The sequence below is a fragment of the Pecten maximus genome, chromosome 8 (genome assembly GCF_902652985.1).
Source record: "Pecten maximus chromosome 8, xPecMax1.1, whole genome shotgun sequence".
NCBI classification, from domain to species: Eukaryota; Metazoa; Mollusca; class Bivalvia; order Pectinida; family Pectinidae; genus Pecten; species Pecten maximus.
The window spans coordinates 702,981-719,822 of record NC_047022.1 but is presented as its reverse complement, the minus strand read 5'-3'; the positions used below and the strand labels follow the sequence as shown (position 1 = coordinate 719,822).

The window sequence follows — 16,842 nt, the reverse complement described above, 5'->3', positions numbered from 1 at the left end:
ATGAACCCAAATACTTTAATTTCACTGAAATTTTAAGCTGCACTACAATTGTAAAGTATATGGTCTTCATTTAATTATTGAATTTCAAATAGGTTTCAGAAAAAAAAGGCGTAGGGAATTTTTAACGTACACTGCTAAATAAGCTTGGTTACAGCAGATAGCTAACAAATTTAATTTCTTTTCAGGCCATCTGCAAACTGACTTACAGCACAGATTCGGGTAAAGATAGAGGATCAGTTTACTATCTAAGAAACATGCTAAATGCTAGAAATGTGAAAGGAGACGTGCGGAATCATTATCGAGTATACAAACTCTTATACTACACTGTTTTAGATGCTATGTGCTGCTTGCTTTTTCTGAAAGAACTTGGGCTCAATGATTTCGAAGAAAATATTCCTTTCCCTGAGAACTTTGAGCAATTATCACAGGAAGACAAGATTGCCTGGATAAATGAGATCTCTAGATCTCTCTTAATGCCTGGATAAATGAGATCTCTAGATCTCTCTTAAGAAAGCATTTCTTTGACTCCAGCAGTGATATTTTTCACAGCTCGGGGAAATTTTGGCCGATGCAAACCACCCAGAGAACTACTGGACATCACAGTTGAAGGATAGCAGAATAAAATGCCATTTCTGTGAAAAGACATATGCTTATGTAGGGTCTCTCAAGGTGCACGAGGAGAAAATTCATAATGCGGTGACTCCACAGATCAAGGCCAAAAGAAAATCACCAACAGAAAAGGACGAAGTTCAGGGTTACTGTCTACATGTCTTCAAGCTTTCATTGTTACACAAAAATCTTGACAGTGCTGTTGACATGGCTGATGGTGACAGATCTGTGAAGTCAGCTAAATATGAACTGCCTGTCTACAATTTGACAAATAAAACAAAATATGCCATTGGATCCATCCATTTGATTACACTACTGGACAGTTCTATTTTGAATGAGGACCAAAAGCAAAGGCTTGTGGCCAACAGATTCATGGCTTTGGATGAGTATGTCGAGTTGTTAAACAGAGAGAGCAAAGACATGTGTTCAGGATTCCAGACAAAAGAAAGCATTCTTGCACATTCTAAAGAATTTCCGCACATGATTAATTATGTGAATCACTATGATGATTTCTGCTGTGTATCAAAACGTAAAGGTTTTCACCACCTTCCTACAGTGAAGATGTCAAGAAAGTAGCTTTAGAACTTGCAGATATAAATGCATTTTCTTCTTTACCTGGAAGAAAACTACATTGTAAAGCATTTTCAGCAGATGGGAAGTTTTATGATGACAGCTTTAGAGGTCTCGGGACACTCATCCATCGCCACCAGCCTGTGGTTGCCTTCCACAGACTGCGGAACAAAAGAATTTAATATCGGATATCAATGTGATGATTAAAGGCATCAGTATAATAATTTCTAGTAACAATATTTAGTATATATGAATTTCTTAGATTGGAAAAAAACATCCAGAAATCACATTGAATGGTACTAAAGTCACTAAATATTCCAATTAGAAATACATAGAGTATTACATTGCAAATCATTATTGTACAATATTTATGGTAGCATATACACCTGTATGTTCAATGAATTCTCACTCTGCGTTTAAATCCCGATCATGAACTAATGATAGATCAAGATCATCTTCGTAATCCAAAAGATCATAAGGACTCTGTATCTTCATCAGAAGACTGATACTCATCAGTATCCATGAAATACATTAGTTTTTCCATAGAAGAAAGTTTGCATGATCCACATGTGCAATGTACTGAGCACAGATCACAGCAAGTATGATCCTTCTTCAAATCTGTTAATTCAAAGTCTGATACAAATGCAGTCAGCATTGCATGTCTACGACAGTCTTCAGTTTTGAACATGTTTTTAACATCACTATCAACGTCACGCAAGTGATATGAGTTGAACAATAAAACTGCAATAGAAGCTTTACCATCACGCCCAACTCTGCCTATTTCTTGTACTAGATCTACCAAGCTCTTGGGTATTCCATATAAAATTACATTGTTAATATCTACAAAGTCAACACCCATTCCAAGAGCACTTGTTGCTACCACAACTTTTAAACGGCTGTCTTTGTTTTTCAATGACTCCAAAATATATTGCTTACTAGCTTCTGGTGATTCAGAATGATACATTTCCACTGAAGAGGAAGCTTCAGGTTTCTCTGTGGTGATGTACATGTAAATATCAGTGGCAGCTTTAATAGTTGTACAATAAATAATTGTTCTAGGGAAATCCTCATTACAAATAGCATCAACAAGCCAAACCATAGCCATATCTACTGAGTTTTGGATTTTTTGTACAACTAGTTTGATATTTGGCTTATTTGGGGAAAGCCGTATCTGAAACATGTCATCCTGCAATTGTAGAACTTTTTTTACCCGTCTCGAAATTTTCTTTGTGCATTTAGCACTGGGGGCCATGAGAGATGCATGAGGAAATAAAGCTCTTATCACGCCAATGTAGGAAAACCATTTGCGGAAGGCTTTCTTGTCTTCTTCCTTGTCTTCACCCCTGATAATAAATACAAAATTATATATTTTTATATTGCTATTGATTACAAACTCAATGAAGTCCTAGAACTAAACAAATGACATCAATGCTTAGAGTAAAAATGGTTTATTTCGTTATATCAAACGGTTTTTGAGCTTCAAATCAAGTGTTGACATGTGTATGTAAATGTTATAGGCATTATCATCAGTTTTTGTTTAGTAACATTTCAATCAGATTAAAGCGACTATTCGGGGAAGAAATAGGTCAAAGTTGAAAAAACGGCAAATCCATAAAGAAAATACTCTCTTATGAAAAATTCTTATTGAAGTTTTGGCGATATATAACCCCTAGAATTAAAAAATAATAATTTTCTGGGGAATCCTCTCACTGTCGAATGACGAGATAAAATGCAAATTTCCCGCTTTGGGCGCATGCGCAAGAATCTAGGTTAGTAGAACGTAAACATATATCGGCAGAAACATGGCTTCCGAAGCCAAGAGATGTCGGCCTAGAATTGAAACGAGTTCGGCAACAAAGCGACGTAAACAGAAATGGTCACAGGACAACCCGGTTATATGACTGGGGAAACAACACACTAGTTGGAAGACATTCAATGAAGAAAATAGTTTCTCTACAAACGAGCATGCAGCACGGATTCTTCTGGATAAGTGGTAAGCCCGGCCCGTAGCCTGCGTAGGGTCAGTTCTATTCTATTGCCGCACATTTTATATCGTTATCAGAATGTAACTCGTAAATGTCCTTAATTTTGTTGACAAACAATGCATAAAGTATGTTGCTTGCGTGTAATGGTTATTAGTTTCAAGCAACATAAATGTAAATGATGTGTAGAATGAAGAGATAGACACATTCCACCTCCGTTTTATGGGGCCCCGTAAGGGGTAATTTATACGGCTTTTTTATTGTTCGCATATCACAGCTATAGGCTATATTTATACCACTATTATTTTAATTATGAAAAATTATAAATTGATGTACGACTGATGATTAATTTCAGACCTATCAAGCTTACTGTTTTCTTTATTAAATACAAAATGGTATATGTGTAAAGTTCAGTGGGACTTTCCTGACAACTATCATATTACATGTAGGCACATAGGCCTATATGTTTCAGATGTACAGTTGACTCATAATATAAAATATTTGCAAATAATATTGGTGTATGGCTTCAAATACAAGTGCTGTTCTGTTCCATTCTTTGTAATGTGGTAATAATTACGATTTGTGGGAAAAGATTATCATTATAACTTAGCATGCAGTACAAAATTATTTTTATATTTTTCAAGTGCACTTCAGTGACACAAAAAGTTCATGCAGGTGAAGACATCCCCACACCAGCTGGAACTTCTATGGGACCGCCATCACATGTGTGCACCCCTACACCAGTAACATCTACGCCTACACATGCCCATAAAGAACCTATAGCTATAGATAGACCTCCGATGTCTCAGATATAGAGTAAGTTCTTGGATCTAACTATGTTGGATTTATAACCCCTCAAAATATACATTGATGTATCTCCGTGTTGAAGTAAACTGTAGCAGGTCACACATAAATGACATTGTAATTCCATAAATGTTTTTACTATTTTGTTTTTTACAACATATTTTACATATTTTAACTGTTAGACCCAGCACCATACTGTTTGGTAGGGTGAGCAGTCAAACATACTAAATTTATATTCTGTAATTATAAACATGCTCTGCTACTGCATGTCATGAATAAATAATACACCATTTCGGGCATATCTATTTGTTTTTAAAAGAATTGTGTAATTTTTCATAATTTTAATATTTCAGAGCTCAGTCATCACACTCGTCTGATTTATCTTGTGTGGAAGCATTACAATCAGACTCCGAGAGTAACATTAATGTCAGCTTGCTTTCCCATTACCAACAGAAGGCTAAAGAGGATGACACCTCATTTATTGAGTAAGTATGTTGTGTTATTTTTTATGGTGTGTTCTTGACTTCTTGTTGCTATAATAATACATTTACTTGTATATAGTAAAGAGGTATCGGTACGCCCAATTTCCCTGCAGGACATTATGTTCTGTCACCTGTCATCCTGCACACAGTCTGTAAATGGATGACCTTGCTGTCAATGCCATTCAAGGTCACAAAGGTCTAACATCCTCAATTGTAAACTAAAAGGACATTTTTGTCAATAACCGAGAAACATATAATTATAACTGTAATATGCTGCTGTGGAGGAGTACTGGTGCGGCATCCGACGTCTGTCCTGCTGTCTTTCTGTCTGGCCATCCGGTGTCCACGTTTTACTTAAAACAACTTTTACTCAATGACCAAGAGGCACAGGGACTTGATATTAGGCCTGTAGCATGCTGGTGTAAAAGGCTACCAAGTTTGTTCAAAATGAATGACATTCATTCTATGTAATTTGGGTTAAATAGGCTTAATCTTAAAATATAATGGTTTCTCACTAGCAGAAACTCTGAAACCTAGTTGTATGCTGGAAGTTAATTGATATTGATAATCCTAGCCTACTGTGATTTTGATAAAGCGGTAATCTTCATAGTATCTTCAGAAATAACCGAGATAACTTCAAAGTTGCTGTATAGCCAAGTGAGCGATACAGGTTCATTGGGCCTCTTGTTTAAATGAATTACATTGTACATTGTCTTTTACTTTCCAGTATACCTCAGACACATCAACCTGAACACTTGCCAATGGCTGAAGATCCCATAGAAATGGAAGAGGTTGATGTTGATGATGAGCTTACAGAGGATGAAGGAGACATTGTGGAAACAGACACTCAAAAGGATAGTGTTGAAGAAAGGAAATCAATATGCTTCCAAAGTGCCTTGTTGTAACTCACGTCAGTTCAAATACCCACAACTTGTCAAAGAAAAGCATGTGGTGCAAATATCATTGTCCAGTGCAGATATGTTGGATGTGCAGTACAGTTGAAATGAATTGGAGGGAGCAGCATTTGGTACTAGTCCTGGATCCTCTTTGTGGATCCTCTGGTTCACCTGCATTTTCGCAAAGGTCAAAAACTAGGCCTGGCTGACGATACACTAGCTGAAGAACTAAATTTATCAGTGGCTTTAGGTCCATCCTTCTGATTATATCCTAACACATAAAACAATTATTATAGAACAAATCCATGTGGGTGGGTGTACTGTAGTATTCTAATGTATAACAATAACTGTTTTTCCTTATTTTTGGTTTTGGAGTTGATAAATTATAATGCACTTATATAACTTTTTCCCTCAAATTTCATCCCAAATTTTTCTACTAAGGTTTTATTTAAGGTATGTATGCGTTTTGTGATAATTGTTTGTGGAAGAAAGTATGGTGTAAATGTGGTGTTCAATTTCAGAGCATGTAGGAGGTAGGTGTTCACTTAATGGTGTATTGCAGGTGTTTACATTTCAGTACTAGTGTGTGTTTGAGAGTGTTCACTTGACAGTATGTGCAGGTGTTCTTTCAACATTGTGTATAGGAAGTGTTCAATTATCAGTTTGCAGGAAGTGTTCACTAATCAGTGTGTGTAGGAAGTGTTCACTATCAGTGTGTGTAGGAAGTGTTCACTATCAGTGTGTGTAGGAAGTGTTCAATTATCAGTGTGTGTAGGAATTGTTCACTATCAGTTTGTAGGAAGTGTTCACTTATCAGTGTGTGTAGGAAGTGTTCACTATCAGTGTGTGTAGGAAGTGTTCACTATCAGTGTGTGTAGAAAGTGTTCAATTATCAGTGTGTGTAGGAATTGTTCAATTATCAGTGTGTGTAGGAATTGTTCACTTATCAGTGTGTGTAGGAAGTGTTCACTTATCAGTGTGTGTAGGAAGTGTTCACTATCAGTGTGTGTAGGAAGTGTTCACTATCAGTTCGTAGGAAGTGTTCAATTATCAGTGTGTATACGAAGTGTTCACTTGTGAGAATGTGTTTGAGGTGCATGTGTGTACTAACACTGTGTGTAGTTGTTATTAACTTATAATAACACTGTGTTCATAGATGGTTCATTCTGATAAATGTGCTAATCAAGTGTCTAGTTGCATTACAAAAAATGGAGTGCATATTTTTTCAATATTCTGTGATCTAAAATTAAATACCCCCATGTGTAATGTAAATACCAACTTAGAGAAACAGGTCTTATAACCATACCATTCACTTGTTGAGGTTGTTCGGCTAAAACTTAGGTGTTCATACACATATGGGAAGTATGTTTGATGTGTGAGAGGGTCTGTGCATTTTTGGTAAAATTTAACATTTTCAGTGAGAAATAGTATAAATTGTCTCCTGAATGCTTTGGTAAATTGTCTACTGTTCTTTTTGTCTGTGTACATGCCAAAGAAATATCAAAATAAAAAAGATATGAAAAGAACTAATACGGTACTTTGTAATTGATTATCAACTAGTCAAAATAATTTGAATGATGAAGTAAATTGTGGATAACATTCATAAAACAGTAAAGTGGCATACAAAAAGTCACACTACTAATATTACAAAAATATGATTATTAGCTTTGTATGATAGGAGCGCAAGGTTCATGTAGATCCCTTCTCCTTTGCTGTTGCAATGTCAATACCCTGGCCCGATCCTCCTGCTGCAGCATAGCAACTGTACCACGTGCACCCCTTGGCCCCCTTCCTCTACCTCGCCCTCTCTCCATCCTTGGACTGGTGTCTGCCCCGAGACCCCTTCCTCGACCCCTTGGCCGTCCACAGGTTCCTCCCCTCCTCCTTGATCCCCTCCCCCTCCTTGGGGATGTATGGACTTGTGCATATTCATAATCTATCTGATGAGAAAGCAAGAAATTATTGTAAGAGCAAAACTGAAGGAAAAAGTTTACAATGCAATGCAACAGAAAAGTTCACTGATGAATTTTATATTGCTATGAATATCGAAGACAAAATATCAATATACTTGTACATATATTTGTATACATGTACATACTAATTCATGTATATATGTGTAACAATAGAAAACTAAAGAAACTTGCATGTTCAGCAACCAAAAGTAGGTATTCTCATACACTTCAGTTAACAAGATCACATAAGCCTGGTATGAAAGTACAATGTATGATTAGTCTATAGCTACATTTTGTATATACGTATGCTCTATTTGGTATATTGATTATGTTTGGTGATCAATGACAGCAGCATTCCTTTAAATGGTAATGATGGGGGTAAGACTTTGGTATCAAAAGAATTCTTCAAGTGCAAAATTTAAATAATGTTATACATACAGCAGTACTATGCAAACTATTACAACTTTCCATGGGGGAACTCATTATTCAAAATTAAACATAATTGAAATGTATTCAACATATAGAGACAAATAAAATAACAATATAAAATGGCATATTTTGAGGGTTTTTTTTCATAAAGAATCAATAGATCTTTAAATATACAAATAGATTAGCTTTATTAATTGATAATAGTAAATTGAGCTGTCCAAAATTGGAAACTCCGTCCTAAACAGAGAGCTCGAGGGTTGAATTGGCAATTCATTACATGAAGTTCTTCAAACTGATGAGAAAACAAAACACATATCGTCATGGAAGTAAGAATCGTGGAGCTAAGAGGCTTTGTCAATAGCCGTTATGTGCATGTATACATGTATAACATATTTGTAATTGAAACGTTTCCCGAAGCTTCACTTCTGTCGAGAAATACATGTAGGTCTACATGCATATGATATTTGATTGTTTAAATTACTGTAAGCATTCACCTCATCTACTCATATCCTGTTAAATCAATAACACTATGTCTTGATTGCTTTTCTAATATATATATATATATATATATATATGCCTACACAACTATTGATTTAGCGTAAATGAATTGATCGCGATATCACCGGTGACGATGACATAAATTAGATTACCCCACATTGGGCCCCATCTCTGCATCGGATGCCGATTCACACCGATTTCAGTTTTTATTGTTGTTATTGCATGTTTTAAGTCATATGAAAACAATCTTTAGGTATAAATCCCACACATGCATCATATATGACATGTTCATTAAGTATTTACGTACCGTGTTACTGCTTTGACTGCTTGATGAATCGGACATCTCTAAAAATTCACGTGTTTCTGTTGATGTTTTCTCACTGCCTCGTTTTCGAAATACCACGTGACTTATAAAAATAGATATATGTTATATTAGGACAGGGCTTTTCCCGAATTAAAGTGGTCAAAACTGGACAATGCAAGCAGAACTTGACCATCGCATTGCTGTGATAGAACTTTTGGAAGACCAGATAATGCATCTAGACTAAGTTTGTTTCCCCGAATAGTCGCTTTAATTGAATGGAAAGCTTACAGATAAAAATCTTATAACCAAAAATATCTGACCAATTCATTTTTCTTACCATGTTTAAATTGTGTGAAATTCATCCACAACAATTGTTGACACAGAAAATTCCTTCAACTTACTTCTCCAATTCTTGTTTCCAACAAGAGTCTCTGGTGAAGCAAACAAGTAGTCAAACAGACCGTTTTCAATATTCAGATCTCCTTCTTGGCTTTCTCCTGTGTGGGAAAAATATGCGTGAGAATTCCTATGATTACTTAGGTTTTCATATCTCACATGCATGGCAATATTTATTTATGATCAACAAAATAATATGCACTTCATACCAAATTGATTCACATAAAGATAATGAGCATTTTCCCCATATTTATAGCAACACAATTATTCATATTTAAACAAAAATAGTTCAGTTCTGACTTGTTTTTGTCATGTCATTCCGTAATTTTCCTGTCGTGGAGTCCTGTTTTTAGTGGTAATCTATTTTCATAAACTACTCGAACCTGGCTGAACACATCCCAGCTTCCGAGTAAGGCCAATTGTGGGGTCGCCAGATCGAAGTTAACCACGCCCTCCTTAACGACGGTTGTCAGGTAGGAAAGGCCCGTCATCAAACGTAAACAAATATGACGGGCAAGACCGCTTTCGGCGATATACCCGACGACGTTTCTGCGGAATACCTGCCTTATACTCCTACCTTGCGACAGAAACAAAATGTCATTTCTTTTGCAAGAGGTAGCTACATCAAATATGTAACAATTAGCAGCGAAACCAGCAGAAATGTGTGTATATCGGTCCGGGTTTACCGCAACCAGAGGAAGTCAGAGGACCCTCACTCAACTGTCATCAATATATTTCGCTCAGTTGACATCGTTGTAAGCTGGCTAGCTTGTGGAGATGTATTTATGTTGTTTTCCCTCTAATATAGACCTCGATCACAGGTGCCTGACTCGTTTTATAAAATAATAACATACAGAGTACATATAAATGAGAAAGGCTGAACTCCCCCAGGCTTGAAATCTGATTTATTTATTTCTAAGTACCGTAGCTTCGGTTGTTTTGGGTGGATTTTTTCGAAGTAGGACTTAAATTGATGAGAAATGGTCAATCTTTAAAATAAGCCATAACATGTTGTTGATTTCTCGATATTAGCTTACGAAATCGGGCGTAAAAAATTTGAACAAGCATTCTGATTGGTTATAGAAAATGTGTTGAACCAATCAGAATGCTTGTTCAAATTTACCGCGGCTGACACAACATGGCTACTCAAGTGGAAAATCTGCTATCAGTAGGCATAAAAAGTCCCGGGGCCGTCGATAGGGTGCTCGTATACATAAAGTAAGTGTATGTAATAGTTGCTGATGAAGCGTACCTCTTGATTAACCCGTGGACTTCGTATTTAAAGCTATGTCCAATAGAGTGTGGTGACCCCGATACGTCAACTTGTCCGACTAAACAAAATCGAGGGGATTTTGAAGTTTCTCGCCCGATTTCGTAAACTAATATCGAGAAATCAACAACATGTTATAGCTTATTTTAAAGATTGACCATTTCTCTTCAATTTAAGTCCTACTTCGAAAAAATCCACCCAAAACAACCGAAGCTACGGTACTTAGAAATAAATACATCAGATTTCAAGCCTGGGGGAGTTCAGAACCTTTCCCATTTATATGTACTCAATATGTTATAATTTTATAAAACGATTCAGGCACCTGTGCCTCGATCAACGGAAGATCACAGATGCGCATTGCAGCTGTAAAGCTGGGTAGGAATAATAAACTAGTTGAGATGTTCTGATTTGTTTGTGGTTTGTTTGAGTGCATGTACAATGTGTGATCAATTAGGCCTAGCCGATGTGTATAAGGTTACGTTATGCATACGAAGGGCAAAAAGAAATATGCCTTACGTTAGTGGAGTCACAAATGCAATAAAAATGGCACTGCATCTCCCATTCCGATCCATTGAAAAGAGAGCAATATTAAGTTAAAATTAAGAAAAACATCATTTCAATTAACAATATTTATTATTGTGAAAACAGCATGAATACAAAGACAATAAAATTCAGTCATTAACTGTAAGAACATTTTTCTCAAAAAGAGATTTAGTAAACACTGACTTCCTTCCAATAGTTATATTCCTGTTAAACCAAATGGGTGATTTCAGAATGGAATCTTCTCTAAAAGTATTTTTTTCAATCATAAATATTAGTCTATTCCAAGCTTTAAAAACATCAATCCAGAACTTATTCTACAATATTGATGGCTATCTGGTTTTTAACGACAGCCTAATTAGATTCCAAATGGAAAAAGGGTTCAAACCTGGGACAGCCGGCACTCTTACCAGACACACTACTGACTGAGCTACCTGGTAATTATTCATGATAAACCCAGTCCAGTGCATCTACACAACCAAGATTATTCTTTTTTACCTATCACAAACAACATAACACTTTCTACAAGTAAAATTTTCATTTCCAGCAGTTGATTTTTTTCACAGATTTTGATGTTCCTGATATTAACATGCATGCTGTTAAAACAGATTTTTAAACATTAACCAATGGTAAATTAAAAATTTGATTCACATAACAAGTTTGCAAGAGTGAAGACATTATTGTTGCTCAATATCTGGACAGCGTGCACACGTTCTTGCTGTGATAGTTTTGATTGAGGAGTGGGAAATCACTGTATTGAAATAAGTTCCCTCTCAGCCTTCACCAACAAGTTTACCGCAACAGTGGGATAAACCAAGAGGGCATAAGATAAAGCCCGAGCCTGTGTCACAGATGATCATATCCAGACCACTCAATATGAATCGGAAAAGGAAACCAGTTATTGCCTCTTTTGTTGACAATAGGTATACATACTCTATGAGATACAAATTCCTCTGGCTGCATGAGTCGCACAATTCAATATATAGTTTATTTATTTATTTGTAACACACAGAGTGTAGTGGAACTTCCTTTGTGGTTTTGATTGACAAATAGGTTAATTTTGTTGTTTATACATATACTATCAACTGCAGAAGTTTAACATGTGAATTAATAGTATACAGTTGAGAGAATTCAACCTCAAATACCCTTTTTATCATATTAACATTTCATACCATATATCTTTCACATGCATATTGGGCCGTTGTAGCCAAGTGGTAAAGGTGTCCTAACATTTTATCACTAGCCCTTCACCTCTGGGTTGCGAGTTCGAAACCAATGTGGCAACTACGTGTATACCTGGAAGTGAACGTAGGATGGAAGGTTGGTCGTTTTCCTCTGGGGACTCCAGCTTTCCTCCACCTTCAAAACCTTGCACATTCTTAAATGACCCTGGTAGTATTATGTAAAATAAAATAAACCAAACCAATCCCATGCATAACATAAAATATTTTAGACTGTATACTAATTATATAAGAGGTATCAATGGATTAAGGCACAATACAAAAAAGACCAGTCTTGTATTAAATATGGCATGAAGTTTGTCAATAAACTACAAACTAACCAAACTTGGTTTAAACAGCCAAATAAAGATAGGCTTATTTTGTCAGACAAAATTTTAAATTGCTTGATACATGCAATAGCTCTTTCCACATGAACTCTGTGTTTTGCAATTTTTATAATTTTTGAAACATCCCCTGGCTTCATCTGTGCTCCACTTGAAGCAAATGGTGGAATATTTAATTTAAGTCCAAGTTCCTTCAGTTCATCCTCAATCAGGAAACCCTTGTCAGCCATGATACCATCACCTCTGTTTATCCTGTTGCTCAATGTAGAGATCTGTCATGATCAGAAGGTTAAGAAAACCACTTTCTTTGGTTAAAACTTTATCCGAAATAGATCCAGAAAAAAGCATTGAGGCAAAGATAACCGATCCTCTGGGATCAACACCAACTAGAGCGTTCAAGGTAGTACAGGATTTATAGTCCGAGTAGCACTGACTGTCGATTTAACGCACTTGGTTTTTGAATCTTGAGTTCTGTTCCATTGATGATAACAATCGTGTCGGGGAATTCCTCTTTGTACTTTGATGGCATATTCCTCACTATCTCCTCTCTTTTGGACCAAATCACAAGTGAACCAAGTTTGAAAAACATGTGATTAATCCAATTGGAAAATATTGTGATGCAAGCCTGAGAGGAAAACATGAATAGGTTACTTAAGTGTACAAAATCAAAATTTTGTGTTAACTTCATCAGCACAAGATAAAGCTGGTCTTTCAAGGAAATATTTTTTGTTCCTCTCACTGTTTTTATAAATGTAAATCTTCGTCTCACGGGATAAAAAAACTTTATCAAATTATGAAATCTGTCACTGGAAAATACGGTGAAGTACTGGTAATCTGATGGTTTCAAAATTACAACAGCTGAACATGGCTTGGGAATCCCTCTCAACCTCATGGAAATTCGAAGTTGTCTTTCGACATAACTGTTCATATTGTAGTATCATTTTTGAATAACCCTCACTTGAACGTGCGTTGTTTGATACAAGTTTGGCATGCTCTGTCTAATCTTCTGTTTTCAGCAACCAGAGCCAGTACGTCCAAAGGCTGTTTTACTGAAAAATAAGAAACATCTGTTTAAAATACAAACACAAACTAATAGTATTTTTGCTATGTACATATAGCAAATATTGCACAGATAACAACTGTTTAATCAAAGATAAGGGAGGATAATATACATCAAATGACAAAAATTCAAAGTATTTTTTTTTTTAATTATTGATTTAATTACAGTGTATCTTCTCTTATTTCAGTGAAATACTTAATATCAAGGGCAGCTTTTGGTCACAGGTGCCCAATTCTGTGACATTGTAACTTTAATACACAAAACAGGACTTCCACATAAGGAAACCATGAAAACTCTGATGGAAAAACTTACCTATTTTTATGTTGATCATTTAAAACCTATTAACTTACAGCTAGGTTCATTTGAGGATGTGCCAGGTTTTTGATGGTGCAGGAAATACAGAGTAACAGGAGAAAAACCTTCAACCTATGGTCATTCAGGGATCAATCTAGGCCTTCTTACTACTGCTTCCATCCCCCCCCCCCCCCCCCCCCCATTTTTGTTCCATTTTCCCACCCAGACATAGGTGAAATTCAAATATTGTGTTTGAACACTACCTGCCAAAATGCCTCATGTGGGCCCTGAACCATATGCAAAAAAAAAAAACAACAATATTTACCTACCCATTGAAAAAAAAACATAGCTCAGGATTGGAAAAACAAACAATACTTCAATTAAGGCCTGACCTGTATAATTGTTTTGATACAAAAAATGTAGAAATAACTATGATTATAAATTTACGTGTTTAAATATTTTTTTTTTAAAGTAGAAATAATCAACATTGCTAACTTATCGTTTTCGTCCACGATGTCCAGAATTCTTTGTTTTGTACTTTTTGTCAAATCAGGTCTTGGCATTGGTCTCTTTCTGCTTGATGTTATCCTGTCATAGGGAAGTGCAGACCTCGGATTTGGATACAACTCGGATGGCTTCCCATCAACAAAATGCTACAACAAGAAAATGAAGATACTGTAAATGAAAAAAAAAAAATACAAAATTTGATTCCCAGTAAAGGCATGGGTAAAAGTCATTTTATCGAAATAGTATAATCAATTATAGTAAATAGTTATATTTGTAAGATGCATGCAGATAGGGATTTTATTTCATTTTTTGTATACATATCTACAGGTGTCATATCCATCTAAAAATAATTCATTTTGATAGATCTATAGATTAGACAAATACCGGTATGTCCGACAGATATTTCTGTTATTGAACTGAATTTATGTCAGCGTTAAACTGTAGTTGTTATTAAATCATATAGCTGAACTGCTTTAGCCTTTAAAATAAATCTTTGTTGTTTACAGCTTATGAGTGTATAAAATATGATATATATAGTCATAACATGTAAACAACAACTATTTATCTTAAAGCAGTCGATCACATGGACATGTTTAGTCTTATATTAAACAAATAGTCAGAAATACATATATCATGGAAGACTAGACATGTCTCTGTGATTCTAGAAATCGTGGCGTACGCGTGTCCCTGTGGCTGAACCCAGCAAGTATAAATTAATATCATACGCATGCACTGTGCTTAACATGTAAATGAAAGCTGAAACGAAAGCTAGATTTTAGGTGTCTATTTGTGAAATATCAGATAAACCACATGATTCAAACACTCGGTAGAAACACTTCAGTTGTACTTTACAATTCGTTTCGTTCGTAACACCCCCCCCCCCCCCCCCCCCCCCCCCCCCCCCCCATACACATGCACGTATACGCTATATGACCTATTTCTGTGAGCATGTCAGTCATCTACAGTTGTTGATACAGTATCATTTATATAAGGAGGATATGACATTGAAATATCAATATTTAAATAATACCTTAGAACAGGCAAACAGGTGTTTGGCTTTACTACGCTCACGCAAGATTGCTTCGTTGTGATTGTGGTCTGCCACACAGTCTTATCAATTGTTTGCATTTCTCCAAGTTCCGGTCGGGTTTAGGAAAGGGTATAAATGTCACCCCACCTTCCAGACGGTCAGGGAACCTACTGTCCGTGTTGCAGGTACCCCAGCAGCATCTTTTCACCATTGTTGTGACACTTCAGAAATGTCCGACAGTGACGGGCAAAATGGCGGCGGTTTCACGTGTCGCCGAAGTTATTTGTAACGCGTCACGCGATTGGTCGAACTGACCTGTCAATCAAAATCTGGCGATCCCACAATTACCTAATGCTAGGCTGATCAGTGATCGAAAATGTATATAAAATGTATATAAGAACATTGCTTTTCTAAGTCATTTGTCATCTGCTAACGGTATCACGTGTAATATTTAACTTTTTTCTGTTCGTTGTTTTTGGGAAAACGTCGAAAATCTTATAATTATTGACATAGAAATACCATTACGTGATTTGTGTAAGGGTTTATAAATGACGGGGATCTAGTGGCTTACACGTTAAAAACGAATAATTGCACGTTGCAAACCTTTATATTCTGCACGCATTCCAGGAATTGTCTTCAGTCGCTTACACTGATCGCTCATGAGTGCTACGACGATCTTGCCGTTTTCCTCTAGGCCCAATTCCCGTTTCAGTGGAACCAACATCTGGAACGGTAACGACTTTCCAAATCCGGTTTGTAAGACCGCCATGCAATCTTTGTTCCCAAGCAGCGCATCAAGTATCTTCCTCTGTTCGATCTTTAACTTGTTTACTTGAAATAACTTCAGAACTCGTATTATCGCTTCGTTTAAATCTTCCATTTTTGTCGCATCTTTTGTTGCTAACCAAAATGGAACCGAAGTCTTTGAAAGCTCGTCTCTGATTGGCTAATATATAATGAGCATTCATTTTCGCGAAGGTCACCTGAACGTGACCCTGATCGGAGCACCTTCAGATGTTCAGGCGTAGTGCATAGTAAACGTAGCCATGTAACAGCTGATTTTAATCAGATTGCAAAACACAATGTTCAATTTTCAGCCGCGCCTGTTCTCAGTAAGAAACCCTTCGCGAGGTAACCATGCACGTACATATATGCCGTCTGGCCAGAAGGACCGGTTTCCTACTAGACAGTTACCATCGTCTATCAAATTTAGTTGTGCCGAGGCTGTTCGTTTGTAGTCTCGTTTGAAATATCTTAGAAAAGTTACAGTAACATTTTTTCCGTTCGAGGTATTTTCGCATCAGTTCCTCTGACGAGGTTGTGTAACGCGCAGCACGTGTACCGCAGGGGTGCCACGTGTGTCGGACTGCTACCAAGTTTTTGCACAGGGTTCGACTGCCGCTTTCGCTTGCAGATTCCAAATACAAATGAATTTTCTAGTAACAGACGATATTTAGTAAACTGGTGAGAAGGAAAATAGACTCGTCATATAAAGTTCAACAATTTATTAACATGTGTAAAAATAACAAAGTACCAAAATAATACCCGTGAGGCACAGTGAGGAATTCACAATTATATACGTCTAGCCTAAAACACATGCCAACCATCGTTTAATCACAACTAACCATATAAATGAAATAAATGTAGTTTACCCC

At 36.4% G+C, this 16,842-nt stretch overlaps 2 long non-coding RNA genes and 1 pseudogene across 2 annotated transcripts; 1 reads left to right on the top strand and 2 right to left on the bottom strand.

Moving 5' to 3' along the window:
- Positions 1 to 1,651: 1,651 nt before the first annotated feature.
- LOC117332821 lies at positions 1,652 to 16,067 on the bottom strand (annotated as a pseudogene).
- Positions 2,758 to 6,110, top strand: LOC117332833. Its single transcript, XR_004533792.1, has 4 exons — positions 2,758 to 3,172; positions 3,806 to 3,977; positions 4,319 to 4,450; positions 5,175 to 6,110. It is a non-coding gene; the product is annotated as an uncharacterized LOC117332833 (long non-coding RNA).
- On the bottom strand, positions 6,871 to 8,787 carry LOC117332835. Its single transcript, XR_004533793.1, has 2 exons — positions 8,530 to 8,787; positions 6,871 to 7,283 (listed from the first exon to the last, which is right to left on the bottom strand). It is a non-coding gene; the product is annotated as an uncharacterized LOC117332835 (long non-coding RNA).
- Positions 16,068 to 16,842: the final 775 nt, after the last annotated feature.